At 37.5% G+C, this 15624-nt stretch overlaps 1 protein-coding gene across 21 annotated transcripts in view; it reads right to left on the reverse strand.

Moving 5' to 3' along the window:
• The window catches only part of Lingo2 (leucine rich repeat and Ig domain containing 2), a 1254967-nt gene that overhangs the window by 135090 nt on the left and 1104253 nt on the right, over window positions 1-15624 (reverse strand). For 2 of the 21 annotated variants that reach the window (NM_001166001.1, NM_175516.4), the window contains exon 1: window positions 13143-13337. The exons of the other annotated variants lie outside the window; for them this stretch is intronic. The gene's annotated coding sequence lies outside the window, so the exon portion shown is untranslated. Of the gene's footprint in view, window positions 1-13142; window positions 13338-15624 lie in introns of those variants that run through there. 21 annotated transcript variants of the gene reach the window in all.

Consider the following 15624-nt stretch of genomic DNA (forward strand, 5'->3'; position numbering starts at 1 on the left):
GGTAGGAAATAGAGTTGACCTAGACAGATTTGAGAAGGTCAACATGATCAAGACATATTGTTCAAAAACTCTCAAGGAGCCAACAAAACAATTACTTAAAAGAAAAATAACAACACTCGCAAACTGTATGAACCACAGCATAGAAATACATCCCCAATGGTACAATAATGGAACTTACATCTTAGAGACAACACATGATGTTCTAATTGAACCTAAGGCCTGCTTAGTAGGAGGCTATTCTTAGAAGTCTCTTCTTTTGTAATGAGAGACAGGCAGGGAATGGATCCTATGAGGATGAGAGAGAACAAAGGGAGGAACTGGGAGGAATTGAAGGAGGGAATGTATAATCAGGACATAGAACCTGAGAAATGAATCTATTTTCAATAAAATGAAAACACAAAATCTTTTTCAAGCTATATTCTTCATAAGTTTTATATTTTATATCAGTTCTAGTATAAGTAAGTAATTTTGAAGTCCAGTTAGGTAACAAAATTTAGGGTTTTTTCTTTTTTTTTTGCCTCATGTGTGAACATTATTGGGTATCTATAGTGCTTTCCTAATTTAGTTGTATTAGAAAACCCAACACAACTGTGGCTTTAAAGTTCTGTGCTTCATGGCAATAGTCATCCTCTTCTCATCCAGCCAACGTCTACTGAACTGGTACCTTGGATGATTTATAGATATAAGAAGAGAGCATACTAAGATGCTAGCCTTGATTGTGCATAAGAAATGTTGATATATAGGAATAAATTATAATGTACTTATACACATTATTAGAGTTATACAAGGACAGTTTAGTTGAATACAACTTTCATATTTAAGTCAATGTAGGAAGTAATATTAGACACCATGTTTCAATTACATGATTAAGAAAAATTAACTAGGTAGAAGGTAATAACTGGAGAAAGGGCATTCTCTGCATAGAAGGCATACAGGTAAAAAATAGTGTGGTTAGTGGGGATGCCCTGAAGGACAAAAGCAAGAACGTTTGGTTCTTGTTAACGTTTTTGTTCTAGTACTTATAGTTTTGCATCCAGATAATTTTATTTATCCCCAAGACTGACAAATAGAAGGAAGCTACTCAGACACTTGAGGGGTTTTGTAGTTCTTGTAATAAAAGTTATAATACAGGGTGAAGTGAAAGACAAGGGACAAATCATGATGGTCTTTTTATTTTTCTAAAGGGCTGGGACTCCATCCTATATATCTTTGAATCCTCTGAAGGTCGCTATTCACAATCTTGGCACGGTCTTGGCTGCTGTTTAGATGGGTTATCCTGAAGACAGGTTTCAAGTTGAGTTGAAGGGCCTAAGACTGGAAATAGGTCAGTGAGGAAGATCTAATAGTTCTGGAGGATGTGGTCAAGGCTGAGACTGAAATGGAAATGAGGAAACTGATGGAGAAATATCCCTCAGACGAGAGTGTGTGGGGCCTTATGATACCATAAACCACAATTGTGTATGCAAGTTATGCAAACCTGTGCTTGTAAACGGTTCTCATATTGGTAGGAATGCCGAGAATGAAGTGCAGTTTGGTTAAGTTTGCCTTCTTGGTCTCTTAGAGAAATAAGACTGTACAAGGAAATGAACAAACACCCTTAAAATCATAACAAAAACAGTCCTACAAATGCCAATCAAGGGTAAATTTCAAGACAATCTGCAATCTTCTCAAATATTAATTTCACAAAAAAATAAAACGTTAAGGGTAAATCAATATTGAGCGGTATCACACATCTCGGGCAGGCAGAGCAAGCCACAGACCAACCTCAATCTGGCCTCACATATCTGGGGTGGGAAAAGCAAGCCTGAGACAACACCCGAGTCCAGCAATACTGGTGCCATATGGCATGGGTGGGGCATAGCACCTCTGATACAACCCCTGACACCTAATGGTACTGTGTGCCACTAAGATGAGCAATTAAGTGGTGGAGAGATGGAAGAGAAAGTGAAGAGGAAGGGTATGTGCATAATGAAGATAGGCAGAACTGGAGACTTGAGGTTTGTGAGGAAAAGCCTGATGGGAGTAGTAGGTGATGTCACCTAAGGTTATGGTGAGGTTGTGCTCTGTCCTGCTACCAAGGGCCATGTTTGGGTCCTTCATCTTGCAGCAGCTGGAGTCTGTTACCACCAAAGGCCATGCAGACATCCCTGGTCTAGTCTGCTTCCAGGGACCATGTTGATGTCTGAGCACTGTACAGAGATGGCCCCATCTATCCCCAGATGCAGAACTATCCTGGGCAGCACAAAAGAGTGGGCCCTGCTGGAGTAGGGATAGGTGAGCTGGTCCTGCCCCTTGTCTGATGCTGCACTGGGAGAAGCTGGCAAGAGCTTGAGAACTTGCCCTGGTGGGGTGGGTTTGGGAGAGTTGGTGAGCTGACCAGCTCAGCCACTATGCAGGCACAAATCCAGGACTTTGAGTTGGCCCACCCCAACATCTACACCTTCTATTAACTGCTGGAGCATGCAAAGAGGCTAGTCCTACAAATTCAGAGCTAGAGGGTCTTCATGACACAGGGGAACAACAGGAAATGCTGGTGTTACATGAGAAGTCCATGTATTGATAATGTAGCAGGAGCTAGAGGCCTTAAACAGCAATGGCTCTTTGCAGTGAACATTTGAAAGTAAAGATGTATGGACAAAAGGATATACTGTGGGACATACTACACACATTGCAGCTTCTACAATGAGATTTTTTTTTTTCCTTTGCGGGGAAGTTTGCAAGGACAGAGGGCAAATATGAAGGGACTGAGAGATGGGTAGGATTTGGGGTACATGATGTGAAATTCACAAGGAATCAATGAAAAGTTAAATAACAAAGAAACTAATCAGACAAGATGAGATAATGAGTGAAATGTGTGATCAGTGATTAGGTATTGAACCCTAATCCAACTCCAGGCAGTTAAAATGACAGAAATCTGAAAATTTGGAAGTGATCCATAAATGAAGTTACTGTCACTTCACTGTCAAGTGTCTCTGGAATACTGATGCTATTTATGCTATATAGGAATCCCTAGATATTCAGACACAGATGGTAAAATACCTAAATAAAACAGATAGATCAAGGTATCTATAATTTTAAAGTATTTCTATATTAAACATGTGGATATTATGACAATATGGAGACCCGGGTCATATGTGGATATAGAAAATATTCAGTGAAGTGATTTTAGTTTTAACATATTGTTATTGTCTTTGTATCTTTGTTTTGTTGGAAGTTTTGAGGCAATGGCTTGTGTAGCTCTGGATAAACTTCAACTTTTATTGCAGCTGAGTCTCTTACCTCTGCTTCTACCTTCTAGAAGCATTACAGATGTGCAGTACCGTGCCCCTTTGTACTTTAATTTTTTGTACTTTCTATTAATCTATAGATATTAATGTTCTAAGGAAATAGTTGACAAAACACAGTGATGCAGATGCTGTGCTAGAAGTGTGTTCAAATATTATTACTCCAATGATGAGAAGTACTGTTCTGGACCCTCTTCTCGATTCCAGATTTTAGCGCATCCCTTTGTCCAATCTCTCTCTCTCTCTCTCTCTCTCTCTCTCTCTCTCTCTCTCTCTCCCTCTCCCTCTCTCTCCCTCTCTCCCTCTTCCTCCCTCCCCCTCCCTCCTTTTTATTAAATTATCCAGAATGTTGTTATAATTGTAAAGTTCTGTTTGTGTTAGTTGGTCATATTAATCCATCAGATTATAGAGACTGACACTGTTGATGTCACAAGAACAAAACATGTGGCCAGTTGTGCTTGTTTGAATAAAAATGTCCTCTTAGGCTCATATGTTTGAATATTTGGCTCCCAATCAGTGAAACTGGCTGAGAATCATTGGGAGGTATGGTTCTGCTGGAGTCTGAGTGACTATGTTGGAAGAAGTTTCAAAAGCCAATGTTAGGCTGTTTCTCTCCCTACATTTTGTGAATGATATGTAAGTTCTCAGCTACTTCTGCCTGCCTGTTTGTTTGCTTGTCCCCACATTCTCTGCCATGAAAATAACTGACTCACCTTTTGAAACTACAAGCAGCCCCTAATTAAATGCTTCATTTTACTAGTTGCCTTGGTTATCAGCAATTAACTCATCATAACAATAGAATAATAACTAAGATATCAGTATAGATAGTTTTTATCCAACAAAAATGATATACTTAGACATACTACTACCACAACCAATTGGTTCTATAAAGCACAACCAATCTATATGTCTCCAACAAAAAGTTAAACTATTCACAAATGATTTTCCATAGCAGTCTCTATTCTTAAATCTTGTCTGCTTAATAGATTATTTGTCCCCTTAACCCTGATTTTGGAAAGTAATTACCAGTTTCTATTATTATACTACAGTATTTCTATGTGTCAAGCATTATGGCTGCTAGTTTGCATATAAAAATATATACTTGTTTACAGCAGGAACCCTCCAAGGCAGTAGAGTTACAGGAGTTATCAAAGCAGCCATCTTGGGGCTGATTATATTCTAATGATCTCATTCATACTTCACTTATGATCTCATTCAGTCTTCAAGATATCCCTGAAAGGGAGAGTTGATGAGACTCCAAATCCTGACTGATTTTTAGCTGGATGCCAACCATATCCTTACAAGGTGCACATTTTTTCTTTTTCACTTTTCTTCCCACTGACTCTGAATCACAGAAATTTGAGGAAATTGCAAGGTGATTTGATTAAGCAGGAAACTGATCAAGAATACAGAGATTATCTTTCATAAAAATGAAACCAAAATCAGGATATACATTCACTCCAAAGATATGCAAGAGAGTCTGAGACATAGTTTGCATAGTAGAATGCAGAGATTTCATGTGTCTAATGATAAAAATAAGCATAGAATATTCAAAGTCACCATTGCCCAGGGCTCTGTAGACACTAGCCTGGAGTTCATGAATCCTCTCCTTTCATAGTTGGTGTTGTCTCCTGCATTGTGTTTGTTCTCTATGCTTTTATCATTTTGATATGCTAAGGAGCTTCAAAATCAGCAGTGGGTGGATTGGGCCCAGCTAGCATTCCAGATTTAAATTTTAATTCAGTAAAGAAGCACACAGTTCTCTGTAGTGACTTCAACCACAAAATCATATATTCTGGAAAAGACAACCCAAACATACTCCTATGGCATCTTGATCTTTGACAAAGTAGAAAAGAGCTGCTTATTGGAAACAACAATAATCCTGGAGAATGGAAATTTAAAGTGCTAATAGCAGCAATTAGAAGTAATGACTAGTTTATTATGCTACCATTTGAACAACATTATTCCTGCTTCAAAACAAATCATATCGCTCACAACTCGTGCATAGGAGGTAGTATTTAATTTGGGGAATTTGGGAGCTTCTAAGAAGTTAAAGAGCACACTGAAGCCTAGAGATCTTAGTGCAGATCCCACCAGTTCCCAGGGATGCATCACAATGGTCCATCTGTAGCCCAGGCAATGTTTTACCTGGAAGAGCAGAAACTCTCATCTTTTGTACATGAATCTCGCTGATGAATTTGTAATGTTAATGTCCTTAAGACTGTGGCTAGTAAAAAGCACTTAGTGTTGGAGAGAAACTATGTTATACATTTCTAAGTATTCCTCCTTGTTTCAAATTGAAGTTGAAAGAGTAAAGGGTTTTCTTAAGGAATCATATCTAATAAAATGAGAGGGGGGGGCATCTCAGTCTTTTCATCCATGAAAAGTCAGTGACCAATTATTTGGACAGTCAGTGTGAAAGTGATTTGAGCTTGCCACATTTAGGCAACTGTGACTTATTATATATGTGCACAATTAAGGCCATGTACCCAGGACTGGTGAGATTCCTCAATTTGTAAAGGTGCCCATGCCAAACCTGATGACCTAAATTATCCCCCGAACTCATGTGATAAAATGGTGGAAGTGACTGGTATAAGTTGTCCTCTGACCTCCACATGTGCACCATGCTTCCTTCCTTCCACCCCCCACAGTCAATAAATGTAACATTAATTAAACAGACGTTTACTGACTACCTACTGTGTACTTTGACCAAGTTAGAACATGACACTACAATGGCTATTGATGCAGGTATGCTTCTAGTGCTCACAAGAGGAATTTAGAATGTAGAAAGGAACAGAGACTGGTAAACACACAAGGACATTTGACAAGCTTACCTGAGAAAGGGAAACGAGTTACCACGGAAGTCATTGGGAAGCCCCATAATTCCACTTGCCATTGGAAAGATTTCTCAGTACAAATGATAACTGTACACTGTATGTAACAAGTATGCTGAGTCCTGAGAGTGAAAGGGAAGTAGATAGTGGAGGAGTGGAGACTGTGGCTCATTCGGAAGAAACAAATCAGGGAGAGGGATAGAGGGATAGAGGGAGAATAGGAAAAACTGCTGTCAGGAAAACCAAACAGTCATGGACTCAAACACTGCTATTCTGAACAGAAGCATAAAGGATCACAGAGTGAATAATATGTAGCTTAATAAATGATGGTTACTTAATCTGTATTTTATAAAAAGGAGTAGTATAGAAACTGAGTCTGATAAAATTCTAAAATTAACCAAACTGTAAAGAGCCTAAATGTGGTATTCTTTCTTAGACTGTCATAGAGTGCTACAGGTATTTAAAATCAGATTTCTGTGGCAGGCTGCATAGGTCAGTTAGAAACTGAGTGGCTCTTAGCCTGGCCGCAAAACAAGACCATGTGGATAATTTAAAAATAATATTATATTTAGTCCTCACTATGAGATTTAGTAGTCTATATCAAGGATTAGATACTAGCATTTATAAAGTGGGGCTCTAAAGCATAGTTGTGAGAAAGAATCCAACCAGGATGAATAAGACAGAGACAGTTAAGTCTTCTGACCATGAGCTGCTCACCATCTAATTGGAGACTATGGCACCTTATCATTACCATTGTCTTTATTGGGTTCAACAAATAGCCACAGAAAAGATAAGCAAATGGAAATAGCAATTAATGAACACTAATCAGGAGCGACAATGAAGGACTGCACTATAGAATCTGTGTTTAATACCAGTTTTCAGTTGGTAATGTCCATTTATAATCACCTTTTAATCTATGCTTGACACACTGTTTCACAATGCATACACTAATAAATATATGTTACATGATTGGGTTAACATCCATTTGAGAGATAAGGAAAGTGAAACTGGAATTTCCAATGTTATCACATTTTAAAAGGCTCACTGTTTCCAGATTATCATGCTATGAATGTTCATGAGATTTATCCAAGGGCATTTCTTGTGACCATTTTACCTATAGGAGGCATAGAACATGTCTGAGCTGTCTGCTAGTTTAGTGAAAACGTTGCCTCTTCCACTCATCAATGTATACTTATTCAAGACATTTTCACAGTAGTTGGCCCCATCACTTACACAAGGAAACCATAGCCTATTCCTCCTGTAGACTATGGACTCACTGAATTGTAAAGACAAGTTGTGAGCCAGCTAACAGAAGCAGACCCGAGGAGTAGCTTTGTTGACTGAATAGACATGTATAAGGATGATGTGAGGATGGGACTTGTGGCAGAGATGGAAAGAATCTGCTGTAGAAATCAAGGGTTCAGCCTGAGAGATTACTAGATGATCTGGTCTAGTCATCAGTCATTCATAGAAATACTGACTATGAAAGACAATGTATGAAAAAGAGATGCAAGGTGCACCTGGAAGCTCATCTCACATCCTTTCTTCAGTTCAACCAGTGATAGGCTCTAAATGCACCTTCACTTTCCCTTTCTTTGCATCTTAATTATTTTCCTGCCTGTTTTTTTTTAAAATGCTTTCACTTAGACTCTTTAGTGGAAAGATGTGCAGAAGTTGAAAAGTGTAAGAAGAGAGAATTTCTATATATTCACACATGTGTTTGCTATATAGACATACACAACCTTCTTATCCATGACTTAACCAACATAGCATACACTACAGAATTTAATAATTAACATGCTATATTATCAGGAGAAGTTTGAGGTTCCATAATATCTATGTATCATCTATCTATCTATCTATCTATCTATCTATCTATCTATCTATCTATCTATCTATCTACCTATCTATGTATCTATGTATCTATCTATGTATCTATCTATGTATCTATCTATCTATCTATCTATCTATCTATCTATCTATCTATCTATCTATCTATCTATCATCTATCTATGTATCTATCATCTATCTATCTTCTATCTATCTATCTATCTATCTATCTATCTATCTATCTATCTATCTATCTAAAGCATCACTTTAACTGATTTATGTAATTTTCTCCTTTCCAAACTTCAAAAAATAAAATAAATAAAATAAGAAAAAGACATTTAGCTTGTCTTTCTCTTGAAGTGATTTTTAAAGAAATATGTTTATAAATTTAAAGCAGAAATCTACATTGACATTATTTGTGGATGCGAAATCATAGGTAGAATAACATATACAGGTTAAAGTGATCAATGACATTCATTTTTTAAACTGTCTGTTTATGTAAAACCTAAGCCTTAGTCCTCCATGCTGACATTTTTAGAAATATAGCCTTTCCAGTTATCTGAGCACTTCCTACATATTTTCTTGTTTGTTTGTTTTGTTTCTTTTAATGCATTCCCAATACTGCCAGTCTGTGATAATTTAAGGCAACTTCTTTTACCTCTTAGATGTAAACATTGTTCTTGACGTTATACCAAAATTTAACTTACCTTCTGATGAAAACACAAACATTACATTGCCTTCCAAACTGAAGCTAAATTTTAACCCATCATTTTATAGGAGAATACTGAAAAATCTTTCCTAGTTTTCTTGGGGAAGAATTTTATGTACAAGGTGGATTAGTAGCTTGTATTCTTCTTGATAATTCCTTAATAACAGAGAGGTCTTATGCCTGAGGGTGAGGCCCAGAACTTGTGCTGTGGCTTATGTGATTGCTAAATATATTTTGTTTGTTTGTTTCTGTTATCCTGTTCAGGCATGACTGGATGGTGAGAAACGGTTGCTCAAGGTGACTCTATCAAGTTCTACTCATAGGCTCTGAGAGATTTATAGCACAGTTACTTAAGTGACACTTTATCTATATTAATATGTGTTAAATCTAATGGCATTAGCAGTGAGACTATTTGGATGAAACATAAGTGCTCTTGGAAGGAGTGCAAGGTTCATTATTAGTAAACCCTGAGACACTTTTGTGGGCTGGTTTTGTGGCTTCTGAATTGAACTTTTCATTAACTTCTAGAGCTTCAGTGTTTTCTCAAAAACTTCATCTGCATCATAAACATAGCAACTTAGGTTTACTTCTGAGTTTAAGTTAGGTTTCATAGATGAATAGGAAGAAATTATCATTTAATAACCAAATCAGATATTAGTTTAACTTTTTAATTATTTTATTTAAAGATATATATACTCAAAATTTGGTCTCTTTAAACTTTTGTTCTATCTGAAGCCATGGGATATAATTTGATCGAAAGAGAGTAAGCCTTATTGAAGTATATATGTGGTCAGAATAGGTTTCCAGTAGTTGATTTTGTAATAGGTGGATAGGAAGTATTAGGAATACATTCTTTTCCTGCCTCTGTACTTTTACCATGGAGAACAACACTTCCTATATTTAATAAGTAGGCAGTGCTCATCTAATATACACAACTTCCTTTCATGTCTAAAGTTGACACACTGATATGTGAACAACCCAGGCCTGAATAGAATACACAATCTCTGCACAGAAATTGACTAAAGCCACCCAGCCCTTGGTAGGACCCTTCGAAAGAATATTGTGAAGGATGTGTAATTCTTATGAGTTTTGGCTGACCCCAAAAGTTAGAATTAACTACATCTGTGGTGTTAATATATTACTGGGTGCCAACAATCAGGCATTACATTTACACGGAGTTCTTCTACCTTTGCCGACCCTGTGGGGTACCATGGACTCAGTGCTAGTCATTACAAATGGAAGAAGAAAGCAGATATGAAAGAATTATCAGCCTTATGATATCTCAATTAGACTTTTTTTAAAAAAATTCTTATCAGAAACAACCTTTGTGTGAATATACAATTATAGAACACATTTATAACAGTATATTTTCAAAGAAGCCCAATATTCATGACTTTTCCTTACCTTACCCAAAGTATATAACTCTGAATCTAGGCAGTCTACTTTTGCAGCTTAAGGCAATCACCATTGTATACACATCCCTGAAGGAAAGGCTTCGGCTCTTTGCCCTCTGTCAGCTCAATATGTAGAGAGAGTGAGTTTCATGCACATACATTGAATGCAACATGATTTACACATTAGTGTCTAAAAGGAGGTTAAATGAGAATAGATAGTCAGACCCGGGCTAGGCACATCTAAGATTCAATTGCAAGATGTATTGCATAACTGGTCTTTTAGACTCTGGGAAACCTAGGTTGATCTTGAACCTGGACTCTTACATAGTGACTCCTGTTATTTGAGAAATATCATGCTCTTCATATTGCTCAGTTTATAAGTACATACTCTTTCTCCTTGCTGTCAGACACCCCACAACACTTTTTCAGTAGGAACTTTAAGCCATTATTTTTCTTAGCTTTCTCTCCTCTCTTTTTCCCAGGCTAGAGAAAGACACAAAGATAAATGCTTGTATTACTTTCAGTGTTCTTTTTTCAGTCATTACACATAACAATTGTTTATTATGGCTAAATTTAATCTTATTTTTAACCTTCTAGAGGATAACCTTTTTTTTCTGATTAGCATATATTTCTATACATCTGTCTCAATATACATATAACCTAAATATACACACACAAATATATATGTATGTATGTATGTATGTATGTATGTATGTATGTATGTGTGTATCTATCTATCTATCTATCTATCTATCTACCTATCTATCTATCGATCTATCTATCTATACCATATATAATATATATATATAAATATATTGATATATGCACATATATGTATGGATACATGCATAGAATATGATGGTTTTGTAAATGAAAAAAAGGTGACGTATGGAAAACCTCAGAGGTAGAAAACTCTTCAAAGATAAAATATAAACCCCTGTGAGGTCCAGAACACTGTAATTGAGTGCCCTTTTGATGTTGTCTTGGAAGGTTTTCCCAGCAGACTAGATATCATTCCATGAATATTGGAACCTCTGTTTTTGTTCAAGTTTTGTGAAAACACACACAATCAAGCGAAAACTATGCATTACCATACTGCAAACTGAATAAGACCATAGACTACCTTGATTTTAATTTTGGCTTAAGTCTCTCCACGTCTCACATTCCACAAGTATAAAATGACCATAATAAGGTTTCTTACAGTGTTGGGATAGGAATTAAAATGAACAACAAGATGAAAAATGTTTTGTCACTGTCCTAGAAATAGCAATTCTACTACCCTACCATTAATAAAAAAATCTAAACCCCATAGGAATAAGTAATGTGGCTGTGTATGAGAGGATTGTATAGTGCTGCCCAAATATCTTTATGACCAGGACTGTGGATTTCTACACGGGCAAGCTTGATCAACTCTCGATATATACAGATTGCAAAAATGGAAGGAAAATGGAATCCAAACCTGAAAAAAGCCAGAGATACATGGAAACATTTCAAATTTAGATGCAGCTCTGAAGTACTTTCTGTATTCCCATGGTTTGCAGGTCTCGAGAGCATTGTGGGAAGGGGCCATGGGATTAGCTACGATTTTCCCTTTAGAAAGGCTTATGTTTTCTTCCTTTTTGTTTCCTTAGAATATTTCATTAATGAGTTTGCATTTTCCATCCAGAGGCATCCATCCACTAGAATACAGCTAACATCACAGCATGCTTTAATTTGTAGCTACACATATATGAATCTTAATTTCTCAATATAGGTTTGAGTGACAATTATATTGAGCTGTAACTCATATTCAACCCACGACATGTCTTACCCAAATGTGCTTTGCTAAGTCTTTCAGTGTTTTCATTGGGTCATGTGGCTATCATGACATTCTCTTCAATTTCTCCAAAGTACCTGTCCCCACTATCATTATTCCCATGCCCCATAATCCCCAGTCCTATTTCACCACGAGCCTACTTTCTATTTACACTGATTTCCATAATCTGTGCATTTCTTTAGTCTGTGTACCTACTCTAATTTATTTACTGTATTTATTCCTTACTCATTGCTTGCAAAAGTGTATACAGATTCGAATGACGCAGCAACATTGTTCTGACAGAAATAAAATCATTAGAAGCAAGGTAAAAAGACCTCAGGTGCATACTAGTTTCTGCAACAATCCAGAAGTTGTAGGACATAGCCTCGATATTTAGAATGTTTTAGATGTTGTAATGGAGAAATATAATGCCCCCTTTGCTAAAATTTAAGTTTCACACACAATTATAAATAGTTATAATGCCTTATAAAATTTAAGCCACTTATTCTTTTATTCATATATTAGTTAAGCCATGTAATCAATATCACACATTATGCTTGATTTCTCACGACAATCCCATAGCACCAAGTAGATCTATATTTTTAGATCTACTTTAACGATGAGACTGAAACTAAGGAGTGCAGCGACTCCTCCCAAGTCACTCAATGCACACAGCGAATAAATAAGGTAAGATAAGATTAAAATAAAATAAAATAAATTGAATTCCTTTCCCTGCATCATTGCAGACCCTCCATCAAGTTACACATTCTGTTCTCAAACAGCCCTGTTTTCTTACAAAGACTGCTCAGGAACTAACTCTACATGACTTACACTGCTGTAAGTCTCTATTCCCAGCTCGCTGGGATTGTAGCTTAGATTCTTCTCCACAGTAGAAAGCACCTTCACTTTAACTGAGACTGTGGGGCTGAGGACAAAAGTTCATATACAGAAGCCTTTTGTCCGGGTTTGCTGTGGCCCCAGCTGTTCCACATGAAGAAGGGCTTAGCTCTGCGCTCTAGACTCTATCTATCCTTCTCTTCTTTCACGCCTCAGCACACAATACTCTCTCCTGCTTATTAAATCCCAGGAGGCTTGACGCAAAATAGTAATACAAATAACGTAGAAAAAAATAATGTGTGATCATTTTACAGAAAGAATCACAAAGTAGAAAATTCAGTTGGAAAAGACAAAGAAACAAGGAGGAGGGAGCGGAAATGGGGAATCACAAAGTCAGATTCCAGCAGCAGCAGCAGCCGCATCAGAAATAAACGCCAGAGAAATGTCTAATCACCTTACCAATCATTGTGGTCTCTTGCTGTGTTTAGTACAGTGTGTTTCGGGGTAGATTGCTGGTTTTCTAGCCACTAAGTGCCTTCAGGTGGAAGGTACTGGCATTTCCGCGAGTTGTGCACATTTAACCCGGGGCAGGAATCATCTTCTGCAGTAGACAGGGCTTTCTACATGCAGGCTGGGTTTCTAGAGTGCACTGGCACTAGTCTTCTTTGAGCGGAAACAGGGCCAAGCCAGGCAGGACTGCATTGATGGATCAGTCAGGCTTGTCTTGGTACAGTAACCTAATAAACTCCAACTGTGCAAGGCACCGCTGGTGCTGAGAAACCCGATTGTTCATAGTAACGGGACTCTCTCCAATGCGGTTGGTGAAAAATTCAAGTGGTCCTGTCTGCTAGTAATATCCGGGGCACTACCTCATCCATTTAATTAACCCCTAGAGAGCAAGCCAAGGAACTGCTCTGATTACAAAATAATAGGTCCATCAGGCACAATTAGGACCCAAGTGAAACATGGCAGTTTGCATGAAAACGATTGAAGTAAACAATCCCAGGCTCTGAATGGGGCTCTCTTCCTAATTAACCCTTAGAGGGCTAATCTGTTTGCCTGAACAAAACCTATCGTTTGCCAATTGGCATGTTGGAGAAGTGATTTTTTTGCATCAGTTCTTGCTAAGCATGGCACCTGTGAGTTAAAAGGACAATCCCCAAAGCCCTACACTGAAGAACATCTGAAAACACTGAGTGGACCAAATTATGATTTGATGAAGAATTAGTAGATCATAGAGCTCTCTCTATCCAGGAAGAGGAAGAAAAAAAATCCTTGGAAGTTCAGAATTTCTGAATTCAGAGCTTAAGGCCAAGATACGTATTCACCTCTAACAGTTCTACCAAACCTTATGTAATTGTGGCAGCCAGTAGGTCACGGCTTACATTATGTGTGCAGTTTGCTTTAAAGTGAGAGTAGAAGAAGAGAAGATTGTTGGGTTTTCTAGCTACAGACAAATGAGCAAACAAAAAATACGCAAGCCATGTCTCAAAACATATTTCAAAGTCCATGGTTTTTGTTGTCTCCTTCTGAAATGTGTGTTTGCTTGTTCATTGCCTATCTCCAGCCTCTAGAACAGTTCACAGATAAAGAAAAAAATGTTGATTCATTGTTACTTATGCCAGGAATTTCACACACACATGGGTAATTGTCTGAATATATATCTGGCTGTATGCATATCAGCATACAACCATAAAACCTAGTTATTTTGCGACTTTTTCTGTGTCTACACTAGTAACAAGGATGGGTGTTGTATAAGAACCCAAGATCCCTTTTTGCTCAGAACCTCAACATTTTCAGTGTTGGAGACCCATAAGTCTATCACATTAATTTACCTTGTATGTGTCACAGGGAGAGCTGAATCTCCATAATTTTGATTGTCAGAACAGGGGCATACATTTAAACCAACGAAACCTACTGACTGTGTGCCACAGGAAAAGCCTGATTCCTTCTCCATGATTTTAATTGTCAGATCGGTGGCAGAAATCATATGCATAATACATTTGATCAGTAGAGGAGAGCTGGGCTTGGCAAATATCAGAGGTTGGCTTAGTTTTCATTTGGGCAGATGAATCCTAAATGCTGGCTTTCATCTGCCTACTTACCATGCTTATTGAGCTATCTGTTCATGGTGGCAGCATGGCAGTCACAGTGTGAGGCCATGAGCTCATGCTGAGAGGAAAGGCTTCTCAGCTGGGCTCCCTGTGATCCTGAAATTGTATCATGATCTCAACTCCTTTGGGGAATCCTAGTTGGAAACCTTAACAGGAGAATAGGAATGCTCTTGGGTCCTGCACTGGACCCCTTGCCACACTATGCTCCAGAGCCCTGGCCTGTGTTTTCTTATGGAACTGACATCTTTAAATGATAAGATTGTGGGAATGTAAAAAATTTGTAAGTCTTTTGGAGAGAGAGAGAAAAAAAACTTACCCTTTCTTTCCCTATCTTCTTCTTTTTAGATAGACCTAACAAATGTTTAAGATATAGAAAGCGTCATTATGAAACCCAATCTGACCCCTGAATAAGCAATTTTCTTTACATTCCTGGGAGTTGACCTAATGCTGTCAATATAATGTGAACAATAATGTGGCTATGAGGCTATCAATGTCCTTGCTTGCTCTTATAATTCTTCAGAATAATGGGGCTCAGTGAAACAATATCCTCTTAACTTCTATCATGGGTCTAGTTACAGGCTACAGAAAAAAGCCCATCTTAAAATTCTATACTTGATCACCATTCTTTCTCCTGAGTTTTAGCTGAAATATAGATCTCTCATCTTCTTACTTTGTGTAATAAGCAGTATTTGCAGATGTGAAATATGGCTGCCAGTTGTTATTTTATGCCAGTTCTCAAGTTTCAAATTATGCAGGATCACATACCCTTTTTGATGTTTACTAGCACGAAACATTTTATAGTAAGAGTCCTTTAAAAATATCATGGA

This window comes from Mus musculus, chromosome 4, assembly GCF_000001635.26.
Source record: "Mus musculus strain C57BL/6J chromosome 4, GRCm38.p6 C57BL/6J".
Taxonomy (NCBI): domain Eukaryota; kingdom Metazoa; phylum Chordata; class Mammalia; order Rodentia; family Muridae; genus Mus; species Mus musculus.